The following is a 24,403-nucleotide window of genomic DNA, read 5'->3' as shown; positions in this document are numbered from 1 at the left end:
ATAAACCCAGAGACCAGGGCATCTTTGAGGTATTCCTCCATGGCCTTGCGTTCTGGCTGAGAGAGTGAAAACAGTCTGCCACGAGGAGGGGTAGTCCCAGGGAGCAAGTCGATGGCACAGTCGTAGGCCCGGTGCGGAGGAAGAACGGCGGCCCTGCTCTTGCTGAATACCTCCTTGAGATCCCAGTACTCTGTGGGAACTTGAGATAACTCGGTGAGATCAGGGGGCTCGGCCGGAGACACAGGAGAGCTAGAGAGAAGACAAGAGGCATGGCATGCAGGGCCCCATTCCACAACCTGGCTTGTTACCCAGTCTATGCGAGGGTTGTGGCGAGTAAGCCAAGGAAGGCCTAGAATAACTGGGAACTCAGGTGAAGGAATCAGGTGCAGGGAGATTTCTTCCTTGTGACCTTGAGACTGGAGGAAAACTGGAGAAGTAACTTGGGTGACTCTTCCATCACCTAACGCTTGGCCATCGAGGGCAGACACAGACAGTGGGACTTCAAGAGGTGCAGTCGGAATATTGATGCTTTGGGCGAAGTGAATGTCCATAAAGTTCCCAGCCGCCCCTGAGTCTATCAAAGCTTGACAAGAGTGGACAGACTCACCCCAGGAGATGGAGACCGGGATGTAGATTCCTTGGCCAGGGAGTCCGGGAGAGAGGGTAGGCCCCGTCACAACCCTCCCTCGGCTGGACGGGGCTGTCCTTTTCCCAAGAGTTCGGGACATGATGCTCGGAAGTGACCAGGCTTGCCACAGTAGATGCAGCACTTGTCCCTCCTTCTGCGCTCCCTCTCAGATGCGGAGAGGCGAGTACGACCCACTTGCATGGGTTCTGGACAGTCACTGAAGGAGGTAGACGGTCTCCAGGTAGAGGTAGGGAGGCTGGGGGGGCTCAAGGCTTGGTGGCGTTCTCTCATCCTGTTGTCCAGACGAATAGCATGTGAGATGAGGGTTTCGAGGTCACTTGGGCATCCAATAGAGGCCAGACCGTCCTTGATGGGGTCAGACAGACCATGGTGGAAGGCTGACACCAGGGCAGTCTCGTTCCATCCACTTACTGCTGCGAGTGTTCGGAATGAGATGGCGTAATCTGCGACGCTTCCTCCTTGCCGGATGGACATGAGCTTTCGGGCTGCGTCGGTACTGATGTCTGCCTGATCGAAGACCCGAAGCATCTCTTCAGAAAACAGCTGGAAATCAAAGCACTCAGGTCCCTGTCTTTGCCAGATAGCAGTAGCCCAGGCTCGCGCCTTACCAGCTAATAAGGTGATCACAAAGGCAATCTTGCGGCGATCCGTAGTGTAGGTGGTAGGCTGAAGCTCAAAGGTGAGTTGACACTGGGTAAGGAACTCTCGGCACTCACTGTGCTTGCCGTCATACCTCTGTGGTGCAGGAAGGCTGGGTTCGCGAGGTGAAGAAGGCAGCATTGCAGGAGGCACTGGAGCAGGAGTGGGAGCTGGATCAGGAGCAGGAACTGGATCAGGAGCAGGAGATGTCAGCTGTGCCAGGGTTTTCCCAATTTGCTGAAGCAGTTCCTCGTGGCGAGCGAGGGCCTCACGTTGGCTGGTGAGCGTACGTCCATGAGCGTCCATGGTCGCTCCGAAGCGTGTCAAAGCTGCCATAATTCCCTGAAGGTTGGCCGGGTAGACAGTTGAAGCAGCCTCTGCTGAGTCGGTCATGACGGAGTCTTTCTGTTAGGGTTTTGCTGGGATTCGAACCTGGTTCGTTGGTGTGATAATCCAGCAAACCCCCACTAGGCCACCAGGGGGATGACTCAAATGCAGAGGCGTGAGGCGGAAGTAGAAAAAGAATCAAAAGGTTTATTTAAACTATATACACTATATACAGGGCAAAACAAAAGACAAAAAAAAACCAAAGAGTATAATCCAAAAGAAAAGCAAAGTGCAAAAATTCAAAAGCTAAGAAGATCAAAAAACACAGTACAAAGGAAACTGGAGATAAACATAACAGCACAAAGACTCCGTGACAAGAGGACTGAACTCAGGGGTATAAATAGACAAACTAATTAAGGACACAGGTGAAGATAATTAGGCAATTAACACAAACACAAGACACAGGAACAGTGGCGGCCTCTAGAGGCCAAAATAAACACGACATGAAAAGGAAATAACAGCGGCCTCTAGAGGCCAAAACAGTCCTAGTCCTAACATTTGGACTGTGGGGGAAACCGGAGCACCCGGAGGAAACCCACGCGGACACGGGGAGAACATGCAAACTCCACACAGAAAGGCCCTCGCTGGCCACGGGGCTCGAACCCGGACCTTCTTGCTGTGAGGCGACAGCGCTAACCACTACACCACCGTGCCGCCCCACAATAGCAACTTGTTCTGGTTTATTTTTCCTCACATTGCGCCCCCCCCCGAAGAACTCTGGCGCCCCCTAGGGGAGGCGCACCCCACACTTTGAAAAGCCCTGATCTAACAGATAAAAGCAGATTATATATAGAGGATATTAACAGTGGCGTGAAGATATGAAGTTTATCTTCGAGTGGTGGATGAATATTTTGAAAATATTTTCAACACGAGAATATAAACTTCATATCTTCATACCACCATGTAATGTTTTTTAAATTATATGGACACATCCACAAAACAAACAAACAAAACACAATCAAAAGAATTTTAAATTTTCAACCAGTTCACCATTTTGACAACACATGTCTAGTCAATGGGAAAACATAGGGAGTGATGTCATCGGAGTGGAATATCAGGAATTATTATACATACAGGCGACTTTTTCCATGGAATAAAAACATGTATTTTGTTCCTTTCTTGCAGGTTTATTGAGAGCATGCAATACTGTTATCATATCATTTATCCTCCATGTATTACGCCACTCTCCCCAATGGAGAATGAGTGTGCAATATTGTTACAATCTTGCACATTGTCAAGACAACACGACATCACACGTCAGAGCTCATGCGAATACCCAAGGACAAAACTGCATGCGCAGAATCATTTCTTTGTCTGCCAGGAAAAAGAGAAGATGAGGCTAACCCAGTGCTACTACTATGATTAGCTATGCTATAATTAAACACTAAATAAATAAACAAACTAAAAACTGAAACTGTAGACGAGCTGAACACCTGAAAGGCTACCAAAATGTCATTATATATTTTTCACACACATTTACAAGAGAAAAACATACCAATGGACATAGAAAAACTGGAAAAGAAACACATGGGAGATGTAAAACTTCTGCGCTAGCAAGTGACTGTGACAATTTGTAAAAAAATATGACTACGAGGTTTGCTTCGTTAAAAGTGGAAGATTTTGAGCGAATTTTGGCTGCCAGGTCGCTCCATTGTGTGTAGTTAATGTTGATTTTAAAAGTAACTAAGTAAATTACACAGGGAAAATAATAATAATAATAATAATAATCTCATCTCATTATCTCTAGCTGCTTTATCCTTCTACAGTGTCACAGGCAAGCTGGAGCCTATCCCAGCTGACTACGGGCGAAAGGCGGGGTACACCCTGGACAAGTCACCAGGTCATCACAGGGCTGACACATAGACACAGACAACCATTCACACTCACACCTATGGTCAATTTAGAGTCACCAGTTAACCTAACCTGCATGTCTTTGGACTGTGGGGGAAACCGGAGCACCCGGAGGAAACCCACGCAGACACGGGGAGAACATGCAAACTCCACACAGAAAGGCCCTCGCCGGCCATGGGGCTCGAACCCAGGACCTTCTTGCTGTGAGGCAACAGCGCTAACCACTACACCACCGTGCCGCCCGTAATAATAATAATAGGCTTGCCTGTGCTAGCATTGGCCTTCGCTAATGCTACACCAGTTAGAAGGTAACTGGACTGCCATGCTAACAGCACTGAGTCGCATGTAAACTCACATTGGCCTCCGAGAATGCTGATATAAAGAGTGTGTGTACAGTGGTGCTTGAAAGTTTGTGAACCCTTTAGAATTGTCTATGTTTCTGCATAAATATGACCTAAAACATCATCAGATTTTCACACAAGTCCTAAAAGTAGATAAAGAGAACCCAGTTAAACAAATGAGACAAAAATATTACACTTGGTCATTTATTTATTGAGGAAAATGATCCAATATTACATATCTGTGAGTGGCAAAAGTATGTGAACCTTTGCTTTCAGTATCTGGTGTGACCCCCTTGTGCAGCAATAACTGCAACTAAACCTTTCTGATAACTGTTGATCAGTCCTGCACACTGGCTTGGAGGAATCTTAGCCCATTCCTCCATACAGAACAGCTTCAACTCTGGGATGTTGGTGGGTTTCCTCACATGAACTGCTTGCTTCAGGTCCTTCCACAACATTTTGATTGGATTAAGGTCAGGACTTTGACTTGGCCATTCCAAAACATTAACTTTATTCTTCTTTAACCATTCTTTGGTAGAACGACTTGTGTGCTTAGGGTCATTGTCTTGCTGCATGACCCACCTTCTCTTGAGATTCAGTTCATGGACAGATGTCCTGACATTTTCCTTTAGAATTCGCTGGTATAATTCAGAATTCATTGTTCCATCAATAATGACAAGCCATCCTGGCCCAGATGCAGCAAAACAGGCCTAAACCATGATACTACCACCACCACCATGTTTCACATATGGGATAAGGTTCTTATGCTGAAATGCAGTGTTTTCCTTTCTCCAAACATAACGCTTCTCATTTAAACCAAAAAGTTCTATTTTGGTCTCATCCGTCCACAAAACATTTTTCCAATAGCCTTCTGGCTTGTCCACGTGATCTGTAGCAAACTGCAGATGAGAAGCAATGTTCTTTTCGGAGAGCAGTGGCTTTCTCCTTGCAACCCTGCCATGCACACCATTGTTGTTCAGTATTCTCCTGATGGTGGACTCATGAACATTAATATTAGCCAATGTGGGAGAGGCCTTCTGTTTCTTAGAAGTTACCCTGGGGTCCTTTGTGACCTCGCTGACTATTACACACCTCGTTCTTGGAGTGATCTTTGTTGGTCGACCACTCCTGGGGAGGGTAACAATGGTCTTGAATTTCCTCCATTTGTACACAATCTGTCTGACTGTGGATTGGTGGAGTCCAAACTCTTTAGAGATGGTTTTGTAACCTTTTCCAGCCTGATGAGCATCAACAATGCTTTTTCTGAGGTCCTCAGAAATCTCCTTTGCTCATGCCATGATACACTTCCACAAACATGTGTTGTGAAGATCAGACTTTGATAGATCCCTGTTCTTTAAATAAAACAGGGCGCCCACTCACACCTGATTGTCATCCCATTGATTGAAAACACCTGACTCTAATTTCACCTTCAAATTAATTGCTAATTCTAGAGGTTCACATATTTTTGCCACTCACAGATATGTAATATTGGATAATTTTCCTCAATAAATAAATGACCAAGTATAATGTTTTTGTCTAATTTGTTTAACTGGGTTCTCTTTATCTACTTTTAGGACTTGTGCGAAAGTCTGATGATGTTTTAGGTCATATTTATGCAGAAATATGGAAAATTCTAAAGGGTTCACAAACTTTCAAGCGCCACTGTATAATAATAATAATAATAATAATAATAATAATAATAATAAACATTGGCTGGCTTTTTTGTGATCTATCAGATATATTCCATTCAGCTTGCATGATATTGAACTTATCTTCGACTTGATCTGATAGACCACTCTCAGCCAGCCAATATTATTTAAATATGTCACTCAGGTCCATGATGTAGTTCATATGAAAAATATGAACTTTTCAACACAAGAAGATAAACTTCATATTTTCAAGCCAAAGTGTGATTTTCTTTTTATATATAGACCCATTCACAAACAATAAGTACCCAAATTTATCAAAACAATTCACTAATATCCTTACAAGTGACAAATAGAGAAATGTCATGGTTGCCATCTGGATGTCGTTTGTCTGAAAAATAGGAGTGGCGTATTTCCCAGGAAAACACTTGTGTCTCTATCTATATACTACTAAAGGAAGGCTGTCCGTCTCTCTGTCTGTTCACATATGCAAATCGATACGGCTGGACGCACATACTCCATACTTTGCACATGGATTGGTGACACCCCAGAGGGACCCAAGACAACATTTTCGATTTTCCAAAACATGGGATTAGTGCTAATCCAACATACTATTCATTTCCCTGAGGCTCCATGCTCACGCTAACACACTGTGTGGAGCCTCGGCAGGGAATCCCCTCCTCCACTCGCCTGAGAGTTTCGATTGTATGGGACCTCGCAATCAATGCTCCTCACCAGAGACTTCCACTAGGGCTGAGTCTACATCACTGAGGAGATGCAGGGAGTGATTTACATCATTTTGACAGAACACAGTGAAAACATGTATATCACATGTGTCCACTCAACTCTTCACTGGGTCTTTTAGACCTGTGTTATACAAAGGTATTTGACATTTGACTCAGTTTAGTTAATGGTGTAATTCCTCAACATTCAAAGGAAATCAGGTTCACAGGCAATAACTACTAATATAATATAACAAAGAAAGGCATATGATCACTGACATGGTGAAGTTTTCTGTATGGTATATTTAGCATTTATGGAATGAGTCTCCAGTGTCATAGGTAAAACTGTAGCTTTAAGTGTGCCACGAGAAAGTCTTCCGAACTTTGCACTTCCCAGTTTTTCTGTAACATGACTTTTTTTTGCCTTATTAACTTAAAGTGAGAGAAAAAAAGAGAGGCTTGGTGAGGAAACAACTGTTTATTAATGCTATAATGTAAACAATAACAGGAACTAACTTGTCTTGCAGACATTCCACACCTTTAAGTGGAACTGAAGGGTGTCTCACAAGTCAGGAACCAATGAGAGTAAAACTCCATGTGCTTCATTTAAAAATTGCTCAATATATTCACATTGGGGGTGGCATGGTGGTCTAATGGTTAGTACTGTTGCTTCACAGCAAGAAGGTCTTGGATTTGAGCCCAGTGGCTGACAAGGGCCTTTCTGTGTGGAGTCTGTGTGAGTTTTCTCCGGGTGCTCTGGTCTCCCCCAAAGACATGCAGGTTAGGCTAATTGGTGGCTCTAAAGTAAGTGTGACTGGTTGTTTGTCTCTATGTGTCAGCTCTGTGATGACCTGGTGACTTGTCCAGGGTGTACCCTGCCTCTTGCCCATAGTCAGCTGGGATAGGCTCCAGCTTGCCTATGACCCTGTACAGGATAAATGGCTACAGATAATGGATGGATGGAACTGCCACTGTACAGTGGATATAAAAAAAAGTGTACACACCCTGTTAAAATGTTAGGTTTTTCTGATGTAAAAAATGAGACCACGATAAATAATTTCAAAACTTTTCCCACCTTTAATGTGACCTATAACCTGTACAATTCAATTGAAAAACAAACAAATCTGTTAGGGGGAAAAACATAAAAAAAAGTACAATAAACTGGTTGCACAAGTGTGCACACCCTTAAACTAATACTTTGTTGAAGCACCTTTTGATTTAATTACAGCATTCAGTCTTTTTGAGTTCACACCTGCCATCAATTAAAATGACTGATTAACCCCAAATAAAGTTCAGACATTTACTCAGTTGCATCCTCCAGCAAAAGCTATGGTTCACAAAGAGCTTACAAAGCATCAAAGGGATCTCATTGTTGAAAGGTATCAGTCAGGAGAAGTGTACAAAATTTTTTCCATGGCATTAGATATACCATGGAGCACAGTGAAGACAGTCATCAAGAAATGGAGAAAATATGGGACAACAGTGACATTACTGAGAACTGGACGTCCCTCCAAAATTGATGAAAAGACAAGACGAAAACTGGTCAGGGAGGCTGCCAAGAGGCCTACAGCAACACTGAATGAGCTGCAGGAATTCCTGGCAAGTACTGGTTGTGTACTACATGTGACAACAATCTCTCGTATTCTCCATATATCTGGACTATGAGGTAGGGTCAAAGTAAAACATCCAGGCCCTGCTAAATTTTGCAAAAAAATACATCAGCTCTCCTCAAAGTATGTGGGAAAATGTGTTATGGTCTGATGAAACCAAGGTTGAACTTTTTGGCCACACTTCCAAAAGGTATGTTTGGCCCAAAAACAGCACTGCGCATCACCAAAAGAACACCATACCCACGGTGAAGCATGGTGGTGGCAGCATCATGTTTTGGGGTTGTTTTTCTTCAGCTGAAACAGGAGCTTTAGTCAAGGTGGAGGGAATTATGAACAGTTCTAAATACCAGTCAATTTTGGCCCAAAACCTTCAGGTGTCTGTTAGAAAGCTGAACATGAAGAGGAATTTCATCTTTCAGCATGACAATGACCCCAAAAATGTTTTGGAATGGCCCAGCCAGAGCCCAGACCTAAATCCAATTGAAAATCTGTGGGGTGACCTGAAGAGGGCTGTGCACAAGAGACGCCCTCGCAATCTGACCGATTTGGAGTGCTTTAGCAAGGAAGAGTGGGCAAATATTGCCAAGTCTAGATGTGGCAGGCTGATAGACTCCTACACAAAAAGACTGAATGCTGTAATTAAATCAAAAGGTGCTTCAACAAAGTATTAGTTTAAAGGTGTGCACACTTATGCAACCAGCTTATTGTACATTTTTCATTTTTTATGTTTTTCCCCCTAACAGATTTGTTTGTTTTTCAATTGAATTGTACAGGTTATAGGTCACATGAAAAGTGGGAAAAGTTTTGAAATTATTTATCGTGGTCTCATTTTTTTTACATCAGAAAAACCTACATCATTTTAACGGGGTGTGTACACTTTTTATATCCACTGTAGGTATACGTCATTCTGGATAAGAGTGTCTGCTAAATGCCTGTAATGTGTGAATGGCTGCTCATCTGTGAGTTTTAGTTTATTTATTTAGCGCTTAATTATAGCATAGCTAATCCTAACACTGGTGGTCTTGTGGTATAATAATAAATAAATCATAAGTTTACAAGTGGAATGTTAATAGTAGTACAAAATACTAATGAAATATAATTAAAGTCAGACTTTCCCTGTCTGAAAATTGCTCACTACTCGCTATATAGGGCACTATATAGTGGGGACGCCATTTTGTAGTACTGTCCAAAAACTTATTGAGGATTATTTACACCCTATATAGTGAACTCAAAGTATCCCACAATGCATCACGAAAAGTAGTGTGCAACTGATGGTCACCAAGCAATATATCCCATCATGCATTGCAGTCGCACTGAAATAAATAAAATTAAAAGTCTCAAATTTGATTTAATAAAAGGCAGCGGCAAAAGAAGAAAGCATTCAGCCTTGATTTTAAAAAACTGAAAGATGCAGCAGACACAAAATACTTTGTATTGATTAATGTGGGAAATACGCTCAGTATAATATGGATTTATCACAAAAATACATGCATGTATTTATTATTTTGAAAACCCACCAGTCGACTGATCTGGCACGTTTTAATTGTGCGACAATAATGACGTAAATACCAGCGCGATGGACTAGTGTCCGAAAGCGTTTTTTTTTTTTCATTTTACTAATGAGCTCACTATATAGTCCTCTTTATAGTAATTCCCTGTACAGTGAGTAGGGAGTAGTGAACAAGTGAGCGATTTCAGACACAGGGGAAGTCTTCTGATTATATGCATCTAATAAAAGATGTAGCCTGCTCTTTATATCTTGAAAAGTGTTGTGCATTCACAACGCAGGTAAGCAATTGATTACATACTGGAATAGTTTTGTTTCAAGGCCTGACTTAGGCCTGTGAGTTAGGCCTGCTTTAGACTGGCGACCTGAATGGAGTGTGCCCTGCCTTTTGCCCAAAGTCAGCTGGGATTGTTTCCCTACAACCCTGATGGATGGGCAGAATGGATGGACTATTTGGTTGCTTTTATTTTTGTTGAGGTAAAAATAATGAGGGAGAAAAGCAGAAACAGTTCATTCCAGATTTCTTTATTGGGGATCAATAAAGTCTGTCTGTCTCTGTCTGTCTGTCTCTCTCTCTCTGTTTGTCTATAGTATGTTAGTGTGTGGGTACCGGTATGTGCTCAGGGTGTTGCCATCCACATGGTGATGCTAGCTACTATCTGAGTTCAGGCAGAACATACTTCATAGTGTTCAATCTTTTGTGTTTGTTACACTTTTGGACCATTTTTCATGGGTCATTTTGATCGAAGCAGAATATAAGGATTAAAAACGGCTTCAAACTCACTGTCTCTGGGAGTCAAGTTCTCTGTGTCTCAACTCATTACTGCAACTCATTTGGTTTTTCACTGCAGCATTTTTTCACCATAGCACACACCAAGTGCTCCCCCACACCAAAATGTCACTTCATATACCATTCAATTGGCTTCCCCCAATGTCTCTGCATTGAAAACACTCTGAAATGTTGCTCACTGTGTTGACGTAAAGAATTACTCACCAATGATCTTGCAATGCATTACGAGCAGTGCATTTGTCGTGAACTCTGACTCATTAGTGACAGCTGCATTTTAATGACACATCTGTGCATCTGTAGACTTGAGAAGACATCAGCTGTTAATGTAGATGAGTGAGCAGATAAGATATAAAGAGTTATATAAAGTTATTATCTGATATTTCTTCTTCCACATGAGTGAATCCACAGGCAAACTCAGATTTTAGATCACTCACTGAACAGCATTGCCACGTTAGCACACTAACTAATGCACTGTATGTTTAACTGTATTCATTTTTAAATTACTGTAGTCATACATTACATTCCCTCAGTGCTTTTCAACAAATCATCAACAAACCAAACATTAAAAATGGGTAAGAAGTGCTCCTCTACCGCTCAGCCTTCAGCCCCATTCCAATCCCCTGCATGTGATCTGTAAGCCTGCAGCAAAGCTTGGCATGATCCTCCTTTAACACCCACTGAGTTAATTACTTTTGCTAATGCTCAGCTCCACAAACGTCCTTTGCTCAGCTTTGAAATGAAGAAGACGACTCAAAATGTATTGCAGAATATTGTCTGTGTGTGTTTTATTAATGAGCAATAAGAAAAAAAATATTTAGGGATTATTTAGCCCTTCTGACCAGATATGCCAAGTTCTTTCTCTTTCCCATCCACCCACTATTAACAAGTTAGCAAATTATATTTTTGGCTTAATCTATGATTTCCACCAGTGTAAGGAGGTTATTTGGGGTAGTGAAGTGACTGGAAGCTAGTTTTATTTCTGTACTCCACTAGATAAGCAGCAGCTCTGTGGTAGATGACTGAAAGGTTCACCGATTTCATAAAAACACATGGAATTTAAATTTAGTAAAAGACATGTGCAAAACTATATTCCAAAATAAACAAAGTGAAAAGGGAATCTCACGCTAACCTAATCTGTTTCCAAGACTATGGTCATTTTATACACATACACAATGAGCAGTCTCTCATACCTACTGAACCTAGAGCATACCTAAATGCTACAGTATCCTCTAACTGGCCTTTAATTCCCACTCAGAAGGGCATTTTTACACCTTTGTGTAAAAATTTATTTTACTACAGTTTTCTGAGAAATTTATACTTTTGATTCTTTGCTATTAAGTTTTGCTTCACAATGAACATCATTAAAAAACCCTCCAAAACAAACAAAACTAAATGGTGTGGTATGTAAAGCTGTAAAATGAGCTTGCAAAACTATTTCATTCATTAATCAGAAATACAGCAACACAAAAGGTGAATAAGCCTGCCAAATGCCAACAGAAATCACAACATCACTTGAGCAGCTAAAGGCCCGGTCACACAGCGCTTTACGGCTTTATCACGGCCAAAACCCGTCAAAAAGTGCTCTCCCGTGAAGCAGACGATGTTGTTCGTGTTGATGTCGAAGTTAAGACGTGTTACAGTCGATATACAGACGTGACAGGACGCAGGGGAAAATCGGAATGGCGTCGGACGCGGCAAAAAGTTTTGGACTGCTCAAAACTTTAGACCGCGGACAACCACGGCCGGCACACGTGGTAAAGACGTGCAACACACGTGAAAAACACGTGATAATCAGTGTCCCGGCCGTTATTAAAACTTGGGGAGACGTGGTAAGACGCGAAAGTTTGGCGGTCTATCACGGGCAGAGCACGGTCATCGGACGGGTGTTACGCGTTGGTATCACGGGATATAGCGTGTGTTTAGCGGCTTATCACTGAGAAATGGATTTTTCCGCGTACATAGCACTGTCTAAGCCCGTTAAACGACGTCTCAAACAAGTTCTAAATTCGATTGATCACTGTCTAATCACTTCTGCATCACTTCTGATTTGCGGCATGTAAATACCGTAATTTTCTGAGACCTCGGCACTTGCAGTCTAAATGTCAAGGGGTGAACATGAACCCTCAACGCTGTGATGTCCTCATCTTAATGCTCCAGCACCAACAGAACCAACTGATACAGGCTCAACATATCCTACCGCTTTTATATGCGCAGCAAGCCGCTCTTCCAACGACGCTGAGCTGCGGTTACCCGTGATTTGGCAGTGCTGCAGCAGTGAAACAGCCGCCGACGGCCATACCCCGTACAAAGCACGGCAAAGCCAAAATTGACCAAAAATTACCACTTACGACCACGTCCACCAGATTTTTGTATCTTTTTGTACGTGATATAGACGCGGAGTGCTGTGTGACCGGGCCTTTAAAGACAGAGTTGAAGCAATATAAACTAGAAGGGAACTTGGTAGAGTACATACCTCTGCCAACAGATTTGAATTTGCATCAAAATCTAATCAATTGCTCCTTGACCCATGACCCACTTTTCGTCAAAATTTCATCAAAATTCATTCACTACTTTTTGACTTACATTGTGAACAGACAAACAACAAACATATTACAGGCATTTAGTAGATGCTGTTATCCAGAGTGACATAACAGACCCAGAGCAGCCTGGGGAGCAGTTGAGGGTTAGGTGCCTTGCTCGAGGGCATTTCAGCCATTCCTGCTGATCCAGGGAATTGAACCATGGTCCCAAAGTGGTTTCTCTAACCATTCAGCTATGGCTTCCCCAAACAAGCAAACAAATGGAGGTGAAAACATAACCTCCTCCAACAAAGTTGGCAGAGGCAATTATTAGATAACTACATAAGTAACTAGTTAAAAACATTTTGTGTATTGCATCCAGCATTTATTTTCATTTTGTTTATTTGTCCAAATCTCCAGGACATATGGCATTTAGACAGTGCTACAACTCTGTTCTTTGTCTCAGTTCATGCCTTGCGGATTAGTTTAGCAGCTCACATCTGCAAAAAAGAACACAAAACTACAACCCAAAATACATGGCAACCAAACTATTTGGTTGAGTCAGGGTTTGAATCACTTTCTAACAGCAATTCAATTATTTTAGAGTACACTTGGAACTGGATCACCTTGTTCTTGGACCGGTTGTCTTATCTGGACCCGAGTGTGATTGTTGAGTTCACATCTGCACAAAAGAAACAACACAGAGGAGAGAAACGCACCAGGGTTCTAAACAGTATATGTGAAAGCACCCTAAAATAGTGTTTTGTAATGTAAAACCTGGGGCATTATCGGTACATTGCTATTGCTAATTTCTTTCTTTCTTTTTCTTTCTTTCACCTTTATTAAATTCACACATTTCAAATTGTATTTTGCCCAGGGTCATGCTATTACATTTCCCATGTAAGTTCTACTACAAAGCATGTAAAATACAGTACCAGTCAAAAATTTGGACACACCTTTATAATTCAACATTTTTTCTTTATTTTTATGAATTCAAAGACACTTCATGTCTTAAAGTAATGATAGTCTGTCATTTCTCTTTTCTTAGTTGAGCGGTTCTTGACATAATATGGATTACAGTTGTGGAATAGGGCTATTTACTGTATTTTTATTATTTATTATTTACTGTTTGATCTCAAATACATTAAGAAGGTAAGAAATTCCACTAATTAACTTTTGACAAGGCACAACTGTTAATTGAAAAGCATGGGCTCATTTGACAACAGCATAGGTTTCCACTGTGTTTTGGTCCATCTGAGATGAATTTGGACCCAGAGAAATCAGCGGTGTTTCTGCATAGAATTGATAAATAACTTCCTCCTTGCCTAATACAGTTTCATGTTGCATTTCTAGATACAGTGACAGACTGTGTTAAGTGACAATGGTTTTCTGAAGTACTTCTAAGCCCATGTGGCTATATTTGTCACATTAGCACGACAGTTTCTCAGGCAGTGCCGCCTGAAGGCTCGAAGGTCTTACGCATTCAGCAGCAGTGGTTTCTGACCTTGCCCTTTATGCACTGAGATGAATCTTTTCACAATATTATGTACTGTAGATTTTGAAAGACCTATAGTAAATTCTCTCCAATCTTGCACTGATAAATGTTCTTTTGAAATTGTGTAACAATTCTCTCATGAATTTTGATACAAAGGGACGAGCCATGACACATCCTTGCTTGCAAAGACTGAGCCTTTGGTGCTGCTCCTTTTATACCCAATCATGATACCCTCACCTGTTACCAATTAACCTGCTTTCTATGGAATCTTCCAAAATGGTGTTACTTGAATGTCCTATAAACTTTTCAGTCTTATTTTGCCTCTGTCCCAACTTTTTTGTGTGTTGCAAGCATCAAAGTCTAATTTCGCTTATATTCACAAAATACAATTAAGTAGGTCAGTAAAACTATTGAAAATCTTTTCTTTGTACTTTTGTCAGTTAAATAAATGTTCATGTAAGCTAACAAATATCATACTTTTGTTTTTATTGCATTTTGGAAAATATCCCAACTTTTCTGAAAATGTTTGTATTCAAAATACAGAAAAACCTATGAATCAGTAGCTGTGTCTAAACTTTGACTGACACTGTACTTGCAGTATATCATCCTGGGCTCGTACAAACACATCAACACAAATACCTTGAGCATGTCTTTTTTCTCACCCATATCACTAAATCATTGAGTAATAACTGAAGGAAATGGACTGTTTCACTTGTTCAAAAGTTTCAGCAGTGATGAGCCACTGGAAATTCCCCAACAATCTGTGTGATTCACACTTATGACAGTTTTTACGTTTCCAAGATGGTTGTCGAAGTCTGGAGTTGTTAATTGGCGTGAAAAGACCAGTGTAGACATGGAGGTAGAGGGTTTTTTGACATAATTTATGAGCCACTTATCATCAGATGACTTTATCATGGTACTTTAACAGCAATTCACATAGAACCTGAACAAGATTCCTGGGGTGAATCAGCCACAGAGGTTTGAATTTCCCAGTATTCAGTAGAACTGATTGCAGCAGGTCTTAGGTACAAGTCTACAGTATCCAAGTCAGATTCTTTTCTTTCTTTATTTGTTGGCAAACCAACTTAAAGGTGCATTACTGCCACGGACTGGGCTGGAGTGTGGAACAGGCGATATGGGGGGGGGGGGGGGGGGACAACTATATTCTTTCAGCTATTTTTGTTTCTTTTAAATACTTGAGAATTTTGGGGGTTTTGTTTTTGAGTAGGGTTTTTATTTTGTCCTCAGTTGGTTCAGCAATGTGCTCTGCCATTTTGTTTTTCTTTTATCATGGTATATGAGCTGATATCCTAGTAGTAGAGTAGCCAATCAAAGTGCACAATTGCTTATATCCAATGAATGTGGATAGAATAATAAATGATACGATGCACACCATCTGAGGTATATTGGACACGTATGCTGATCTGAAAACACCACATACATCAAAAAACTGATGCTTGCCAACCCTACCAGAAAATATCATGGCCCATGGATAAAGATCTCTGAAATACTACATTTACTGACTGAACAAGTGAAGTTGTTTACACAGTCAAAATTGTAGTTTTCCAAGTTAGTTCATCTTCAAACGAACTTGCCTCACTTGCTTCAGTGAAGTTTATGGAGGAACCCACAGGACAGGACAGGAAGATATCAGTAACATTTGCTCAATCAAAGTGGCTCAATGATTAAAAGCTTAATATTCTTACTAACTTATTACCTAAATTATCCATCCATTATCCATAACCACTTATCCTGTACAGGGTCATGGGCAAGCTGGAGCCTATCAATTTAGAGCCACCAATTAGCCTAACCTGCATGTCTTTGGACTGTGGGGGAAACCAGAGCACCCAGAGGAAACCCACAGAGACAAAAAGAGAACATGCAAACTCTGTACAGAAAGGCCCCCATTGGCCACGAACCCAGAACCTTCTTGCTGTGAGGTGACAGTGCTAACCACTACACCACCGTGCCGCCCTTACCTAAATTACTTTTGAATAATATGTTTTCCATGCATGTGACACAAGCAATTAATTAACCAAACAGTTACAGCCAGGCGGCACGGTGGTGTAGTGGTTAGCGCTGTCGCCTCACAGCAAGAAGGTCCGGGTTTGAGCCCCGTGGCCGGCGAGGGCCTTTCTGTGTGGAGTTTGCATGTTCTCCCCGTGTCCGCGTGGGTTTCCTCCGGGTGCTCCAGTTTCCCCCACAGTCCAAAGACATGCAGGTTAGGTTAACTGGTGACTCTAAATTGACCGTAGGTGTGAATGTGAGTGTAAATGGTTGTCTGTGTCTATGTGTCAGCCCTGTGATGACCTGGTGACTTGTCCAGGGTGTACCCCGCCTTTCGCCCGTAGTCAGCTGGGATAGGCTCCAGCTTGCCTGCGACCCTGTAGAACAGGATAAAGCGGCTACAGATAATGAGATGAGATGAGACAGCTACAGCCATGATAATTAGAAACAAAAGATACAGAGCTCACAATAATCTATAAACAGAAATATCGAAGAACGACCTTTATTAGAATTGTTTCAATTTGTGTACAGTGGACTGTAACTATGGTAGACTCCAAAGCCCACTGCCAGACCAAAGATACTGAGTTCAGACCTTTAGTAAAATATCAACAAGGTTTTATTGATATAATTGTTTTCTAACAAGTTGAAGCTATTAGCAGTGGACATTTACTTAAGGGATTAGCATACAACAAAACCACAAACAAGAAAATAACTATGATTTTGCAAGGCTAACTAACCTAAATGAAAATAAGAAAAAAGCTGAATATTCTACTTTGCTTCCTTAGCCCCAAAACACTAGAAAAGGAGTAATTAAAATAAATGACGCGCCCACCCTATTTATCACAGAGCTCAAATACAACAGATTATTATTCACTCCACATTAGCTCGTATTTCTCACTACTAATTATTTCACTAAAAATAACTACATGTACTATAGCAAAAAGAAATAGACACAAACAATATGAACAGAAGAAGCAATACAAGAGAGTCATAACAACTTTCATTACAACATTGCTGTTAGCTGTTAAAAGATAAGTTCTACATATGAAGAAAAGCAGGTTTTCATGACTTTATCTTGATAAAGTCGTGGAGGACAGTGAGGACGGTGAGCAACACTACTTCTGTACTTCAGTCAGATTGTGGATATGTGCAAAGACAAAATAAGCAACATAGTGCTCTATAAGAGAGCTGCAGCTTCAAATGAATATAAAGTATTTATTCAAACTAAAAGAAACCAAACCTACCTCTACATTTATAACCTAACCTAATTATGGAGAAAAAAACATTACTACAAAACTAAATAATTATAAGTGTACAGTGAGAAATGAATTCACTCTTTGATGATCAGAATCATCCTCATGAGTCTCTGTCTCATTACGTGAGGTAAATTTTACTCAAGACGTTTAACCACAAGCCTCATCATCGTCATCTCTTCACTTGACTGATCTCACACTGTTAGTAATCACTGATTCATACAGTTATTTCTGTTCTGCTGACTAAATGTCTTGTTGTTAATGTCTTTTCATAAGTCTGTTGAAGCATTTTAAAATTTTGTCTGCTGTACATTTAACAGTTATTCCACAAAATTGAGTTGTACATGGCTGATATAAGCCATGTATGACAAGATTGAGTGGAATAACTGTTTTATTCTATCCACATTCACTGGATTTTGAGAAACACAGCATTTTTATTTTTATTTCTTGCAAATTTGATAAATAAGTACTTTACACAAAATGTCCAGCAAAATCATTTCCACATAGAATGTAAACAAACCGGTGAATTGGCAGTAACAATTTGTAAAAAATGCTGCAAGAATAATTCTTGAACAATAAAAAAGATACGTTCTTGCCATCAAATACTTTCATTCCATATTTTGTTGCTTTTTTGTATTTTTGGGAGTTTTGTTTTCGAGTAGAGTTTTTATTTCGTCCTCAGTTGGTTCAGCAACACACTCCGCCCTTTTGTTTTTCTCTATTCATGGTATAAGAGCTGGTAGCCTAGTAGTAAAGTAGCCAATCAGAGCGTGCAATTTCTCATATCCAGTGAATGTGGATAAAATAATCTCAGTTTTGATGATGAGGTGATGGTGCAGGAACATTGTAGACATTTTGATCACCAGTGTCTGAATGGAAACAGAATTGATGAGGCTTATGTCTGTTTCTCTAACACAATTCACAAAAAAAACAACAACAACAACAACAACAACAACAACCAACCAACAACAACAAAAAAACCCTGATACAATTCTGAGAAAAGCAGACTTTACAGTGCTAGCAAAGTTTTAAACATCTTTAAGTAGACTGAGTGTTTTTTTTTTTTTTTTACCACTGAGGTTGTTCAACTATCTCCTTATCCAGTTCCATCTTTCCAAGCAGATGCCAAGACAAGGTTAGAAATTATCCTAAATAAAATGATTTTGGTGAAATCATATTGGTGAAATATATTTGCTTTATGAAAGTAGAGATGTCAAAGTATATTACTAAACTATTAAACCCCTCCCACTAGTTTTGGATAGCACCTTTATTTTGTTATTTCTGGCTCTTTTACAGAATCTGGCTACTATTTTTTTTTACACTGTAGAACAATACTGAAGACATCAAAACTATGGAATAACATATGGAACATATATAGAGCATATTACATGGTTGAGCAAAGATATGAAGTTTATCTTCGAGTGCTGAACATATTCATGAGTGAGCGAAGTGAACAAGTGAAATATTTTTCAACCCAAGAAGATTAACTTAATATCTTCATGCTACTGTGTAATGTTCTTTATATTATATGGACACATCCACAAAAAAAGAAAAGTTAATCAAAAGAATTTTAATATTGAACCGGTTCACCATTTTGACAACATGTCAAGTCAGTGAGAAAACATTGGGAGTGACATCATCGAAGTGAAATATCAGAAATATGTCACTCAGATCCACTATGTATTTCATATGAAAAATGCAAATTTTTCAATATGAGAAGATAAACTTCATATCTTTAAGCCAGCATGTGATTTTCTTTTTATTATATAGGCACATTCACAAACAAAAAGCACTCAAATTTATCAAAACAATTCATTTATTTCAATTTTATACAGAGATTTATGTCACAGTTTTGGTTCTCCATGTCCCGGATGCAGCTCGTATGAAAAATATGAGTGTTGTATTTCCCAGTAAAACATTCGTGTCCATATAATATATGGAATTATCATAAGACCCGTATGGACCCATACACATGCTCTTAATAAAACCATTGTCAAAAATCATATACCTGGGCAGATATGGATTTTTGAATCCGGTCCGGTAAAAGCCATATGCGGCTCTGGACCCATTTCCCTCACATCCACCGTTTTCATTTTGCTCTGAATTGTTACTTTGAAAAATGAGTGACACAGCTGAGCACAGTGAAAGTTAATTTTATTATCCAGATGATTTATCAGACACAGACCTAATGACTCGACTCTATTTTGTTTTCAAATCAAAGTTCTTTTGTGTAGACTTAATAGGCTTGTTTTGATGTTGTCTCCATGAGCTGACCCGAGTTTGAACTGACTTTTACTAACAATGTTATTTTAAAATCATTTTCATTTCGAGAGAACAGTAAAGTCAGTTTTCAGAATTAAATCTGTTATTTCAAACTTGTGCAAAGGTGATTCACCATATAAATGGTTTGCTGTCAATCAAATAAAAATTGATAGGTTCATTTTTCACACAATGTTGTTCCTTGTTTTCCACTGTGTATGTTAGTTAAAAACAGTCATATGATAAAATGCTTATTGACTGAGTTTGATTGGGCTGGACGGGAAAATATTTGGCTCTTGGTCATTTGTACGGACCTCGCTGCACTTGGACTGTACAGCATGACCTCAAGCCAAATATTTTCCCGTCTGGCCTGATCAAACTCAGTCAGTAAGTACATATTATGTGGTAAACAAAAAGCATTTCATATTTTAGATTCTTCAAAGTAGTCACTGTTTACCTTGATGACGCTTTGCACACTATTGGCATTATCTTAACCAGCTTCATGAGGGAGTCACTTGGAATGCTTTTCAGTTAACAGGTGCCTCGTCAAAAGTTAATTAGTGGACAAGTTTCTTGCGTTCTTACCTTGTGTCTGAAATCACTCACTCATTCACTACTCCCTACTCACTATATAGGGAATTACTATATAGAGGACTATATAATGAGCTCATTGGTAAAATGAAAAAATGCTTTCGGACACTATTCCGTCGTGCTGTTATTTACGTCATTACTGTCGCACAATTAAAACGTGCCAGATCAGTTGGCTGGTGGGCTTTCAAAATAATAAATCCACGCATGTATTTTTGTGATAAATCCATATTACACTGAGCGTATTTCCGACATTAATAAATACAAAGTACTTTGTGTCTGCTACATCTTTCAGCTCTTTTAAATCAAGGCTGAATACTTTCTTTCTTCTTTCCCGCTGCCTTTTATTAAACTAAATTTGAGGCTTTTGATTAATTCCTCGCTCTACACTCTAACTTTTATTCTTGTATTTTATCTGTCTTATTCTATTTTAGCTTATTTTCTATTCTCTTAATATTTTTAATTGGACTTGAATGTCCATTTATAATGTGTTTCTTCCTCTGACATTCACCCCAACACACTTTTTTTTCAGAACGACTGCAATGCATGATGGTATATATTGCTTGGTTAGTGACCACTGGTTGTACACTACTTTTCATGATGCATTGTCGGATACTATGAGTGCACTATATAGGGTGTAATAATCCTCAATATACATTTGGACAGAACTACAAAATGGTGAACACACTATACTAGTGCATCTCAAAAAATTAGAATATTGTGAAAAAGTTCAATATTTTTCATCAGTTATTTAAGAAAGTGAAAATGTTATATATTATAGACTCATTACACATAAACTAAAATGTTTCAAACATTTTTCTAATTTAATTTTAATTAGTATGGCATACAGTACAAAAACATAAAAAACATTTCAAAATATTAGAATATTTCATTTCGAGTTTGAGTAAAACAATATGAACACAGTGTATCTCTCGGTCTAGTTCAGTACACACAACCACAATCACGGGGAAGACTGCTGACTTGACTGTTGTCCAGAAGATGATCACTGATGCCCTCCACAAGGATGGTAAGCCACAAAAGGTCATTGCTGAAAAGGGTGGCTGGAAAAGGTGCACAAGCAACAGGGATGGCCGCAGTCTTGAGAGGATTGTCAAGAAAAGTTGATTCAAGAACTTGGGAGAGCTTCACAAGGAGTGGACTGAGGCTGGTGTCAGTGTATCAAGACCCATCACGAACAGACATCTTCAAGAAAGGGGATACAACTTTCGCATTCCTAATATCAAGCTACTCCTGAGCCAGAGACAATGTCAGAAGTGTCTTACCTGGGCTAAGGAGAGAAAGAAATGGACTGTTGCTCAGTGGTCCAAAGTCCTCTTTTCAGATGAAAGTACATTTTGCATTTAATTTGGAAATCATGGTTCTAGAGGCTGGAGGAAGAGTGGAGAGGCACATAATCCAAGGTGTTTGAAGCCCAGTGTGAAGTTTCCACAGTTTGTGATGATTTGGGGTGCCATGTCATCTGCTGGTGTTGGTCCACTGTATTTTATCAAGTCCAAAGTCAACACAGCCATCTACCAGGAGATTTTAGAGCACTTCATGCTTCCATCTGCTGACAAGCTTTTTGGAGATGCTGATTTCCTTTTCCAGCAGGACTTAGCACCTACCCACAGTGCCAAAACTACTACCAAATGGTTTGCTGACCATGATATTACTGTGTTTGATTGGCCAGCCAACTTGCCTGACCTGAACCCCATAGAGAATCTATGGGGTATTGTCAAGAGGAAGATGAGAAACACCTGACCCAAAAATACAGATACGCTGAAGGCCACTATCAAAGCAACCTGGGCTTCAATAACACCTCAGCAGTGCCACAGACTGATCACCTCCATGCCACACCGCATTGATACAGTAATTCATGGTAAAGGAGCCCCAACCAAGTATTGAGTGTATAAATGAATATACTTTTCAGAAGTTGGACATTTCTGTATTGTAAATCCTTTTTTTGATTGATCTTAGGGAATATTCTAATAATTTGAGATACTGGATATGAAAGTTTACCTTAATTATGAAAAAAAGGAACTTTTTCATGGTATTCTAATTTTTTGAGATGCACTAGTATAGTGCATAGTACACTGTATAGTGTGTAGTGAGTGATTTCGGACACAGAGTTAATGCATTTGAGACATGCATTTGAGAAGAAAACAGGTCATCATTACTATAAGACATGAAATGTCTTTATATATATATATATATATATATATATATATATATATATATATATATATATATATATATACTCAGATCGTCTCACATATGAGTTGTGTACCTTGGTACCAAGCCAACATTATTATTCAGAAAAGTGGACTTTAGTACTAATATTTACACATATACTATTTATATAACTCAGCTGATACCGTATATGAGTACCCCAAAACAGCATGTGTGGGTTTATGAATATATGAAGATAAACAAGTCTGACCACAGGTGTAGGAGAAAAATGAACACTACCATATATTAACTCAGTATGAACCACCCAAGCTTCTGTCGACGAGAACAGGCTTGCCTTTCCTTCCAGCTCACTACACACATCCCCTTTCTTCCAAACTCACTTTACTCTAATCGTACTAAGCAAGCATGAAAGTGGGGGGATGGTGTGGCATTTATTAAGGGGTTTAAAAAAGTTAGAGACAAGTCAGATTGCATTTTTTTTTTCTGGGAGAGTTTGTAATTTGAGTTGGTGATTAGTGTATAGTATTTGAGCTGAAGGTCTGGTTTCACTCAAAATGATAACAATTTAAATGCATTGAATTGAACTTGATATAAACTGTGTTTTTACAAGTATGCAGTGGAAATAAGGATGGAAGAAAAAAAATGTTTCTCCCTCTGTGATTCCCCTTCTTTGGCTCTCTTATGGAAAGGTCTGTCTGACATGTAAAATTAGTGTTCTAAGTGGAATGCATTGCTCTGCTTTGCTCCAAGCGCTGCCCGGCTCAGGCATGCATACAATATGCAATTGGGCATTGCCATGGCAACGTGGCCTGGATGAGGAGGCTTAGTGAGTGAAAATGGATGAGACCAGCATGAATCTTTATTTTGTAGGTTTATTCAGAGTGTAAATTATACCAGGAGGAGAAGATAGGAGAGTTAAAAAAAACACAGATGAAGCTCGTTCATGGATTTTAGTCTAAGGATAGGCTTGATCTTGATCTGAAACTCTATGTTGTATGTTCAGGAGTTTTCTCATTATTGATCTTGTGTTAAACATATCTGATTTAATTCCTTGTCCATGGTTAAGACACTGCTGTGCAAATTATTTATGATATTATTACAAGTTGAACTATTTACATGGATAGACTGTACATTTTCAGCAGATATCGGCCTTTCAGCAAGGTTCATTACAAGCAGAGTTATAATGATATATCATTATGATAGTGTACTCTATTAACTTGAAGGAAATGGTTATACTGGTAGCATTACCTTATGCCAGTATAATTAACAGTTATTCCATGAAATCGAGTCGTACATGAGCTGATAGCCAATGAGGCGTTTAGCACCAAGTTGACTATAAGCCATGTACAATGAGATTAAGTGGAATAACTGTTTTATGCTATCTACATTCACTGGATTTTGAGAAACGGAGCATTTTTATTTTTTGCAAATTTGATAAATTAAAACTTTATACAAAACATCTGACAAAATAATTTCCACTTCGAATGTAAACAAACTGGCGAAATGCCAGTAGCGATTTGTGAAAAATGCTATAATAATAATTCTTGAAAAATAAAAAAGGTATGTTCTTACCATCAAATACTTTCATTCCATATTTTGTTGCTTTTTTGTATTTTTTGGGGTTTTGTTTTTGAGTAGAGTTTTTATTTCATCCTTGGTTGATTCAGCAACATGCTCCGCCATTTTGTTTTTCTCTATTCACGATATGCTGATATCCTCGTAGTAGAGTAGCCAATCAGAGCACGCAATTTCTCATATCCAGTGAATGTGGATAAAATAACAATTTTATTTTTCTTTTTTCTCCCTTTGTTTTCCTTTTTGTGTTTGTGTGGTTTGATTTTTTTTTTGGATGTTTTGTCTGCCAGTTGTGGCGTGGCTCTGGACCCAGTTTTGGGTATTGGTTCCCTTCGGGCCTTGGTCCGCCGTGGGTGATGCCTGTGCTCCTCGCTG

The sequence above is a fragment of the Neoarius graeffei genome, chromosome 7 (assembly GCF_027579695.1).
Source record: "Neoarius graeffei isolate fNeoGra1 chromosome 7, fNeoGra1.pri, whole genome shotgun sequence".
In the NCBI taxonomy this organism is placed as follows: domain Eukaryota; kingdom Metazoa; phylum Chordata; class Actinopteri; order Siluriformes; family Ariidae; genus Neoarius; species Neoarius graeffei.
The sequence above is the reverse complement of the archived record's forward strand: the minus strand, read 5'-3'. Positions refer to the sequence as shown.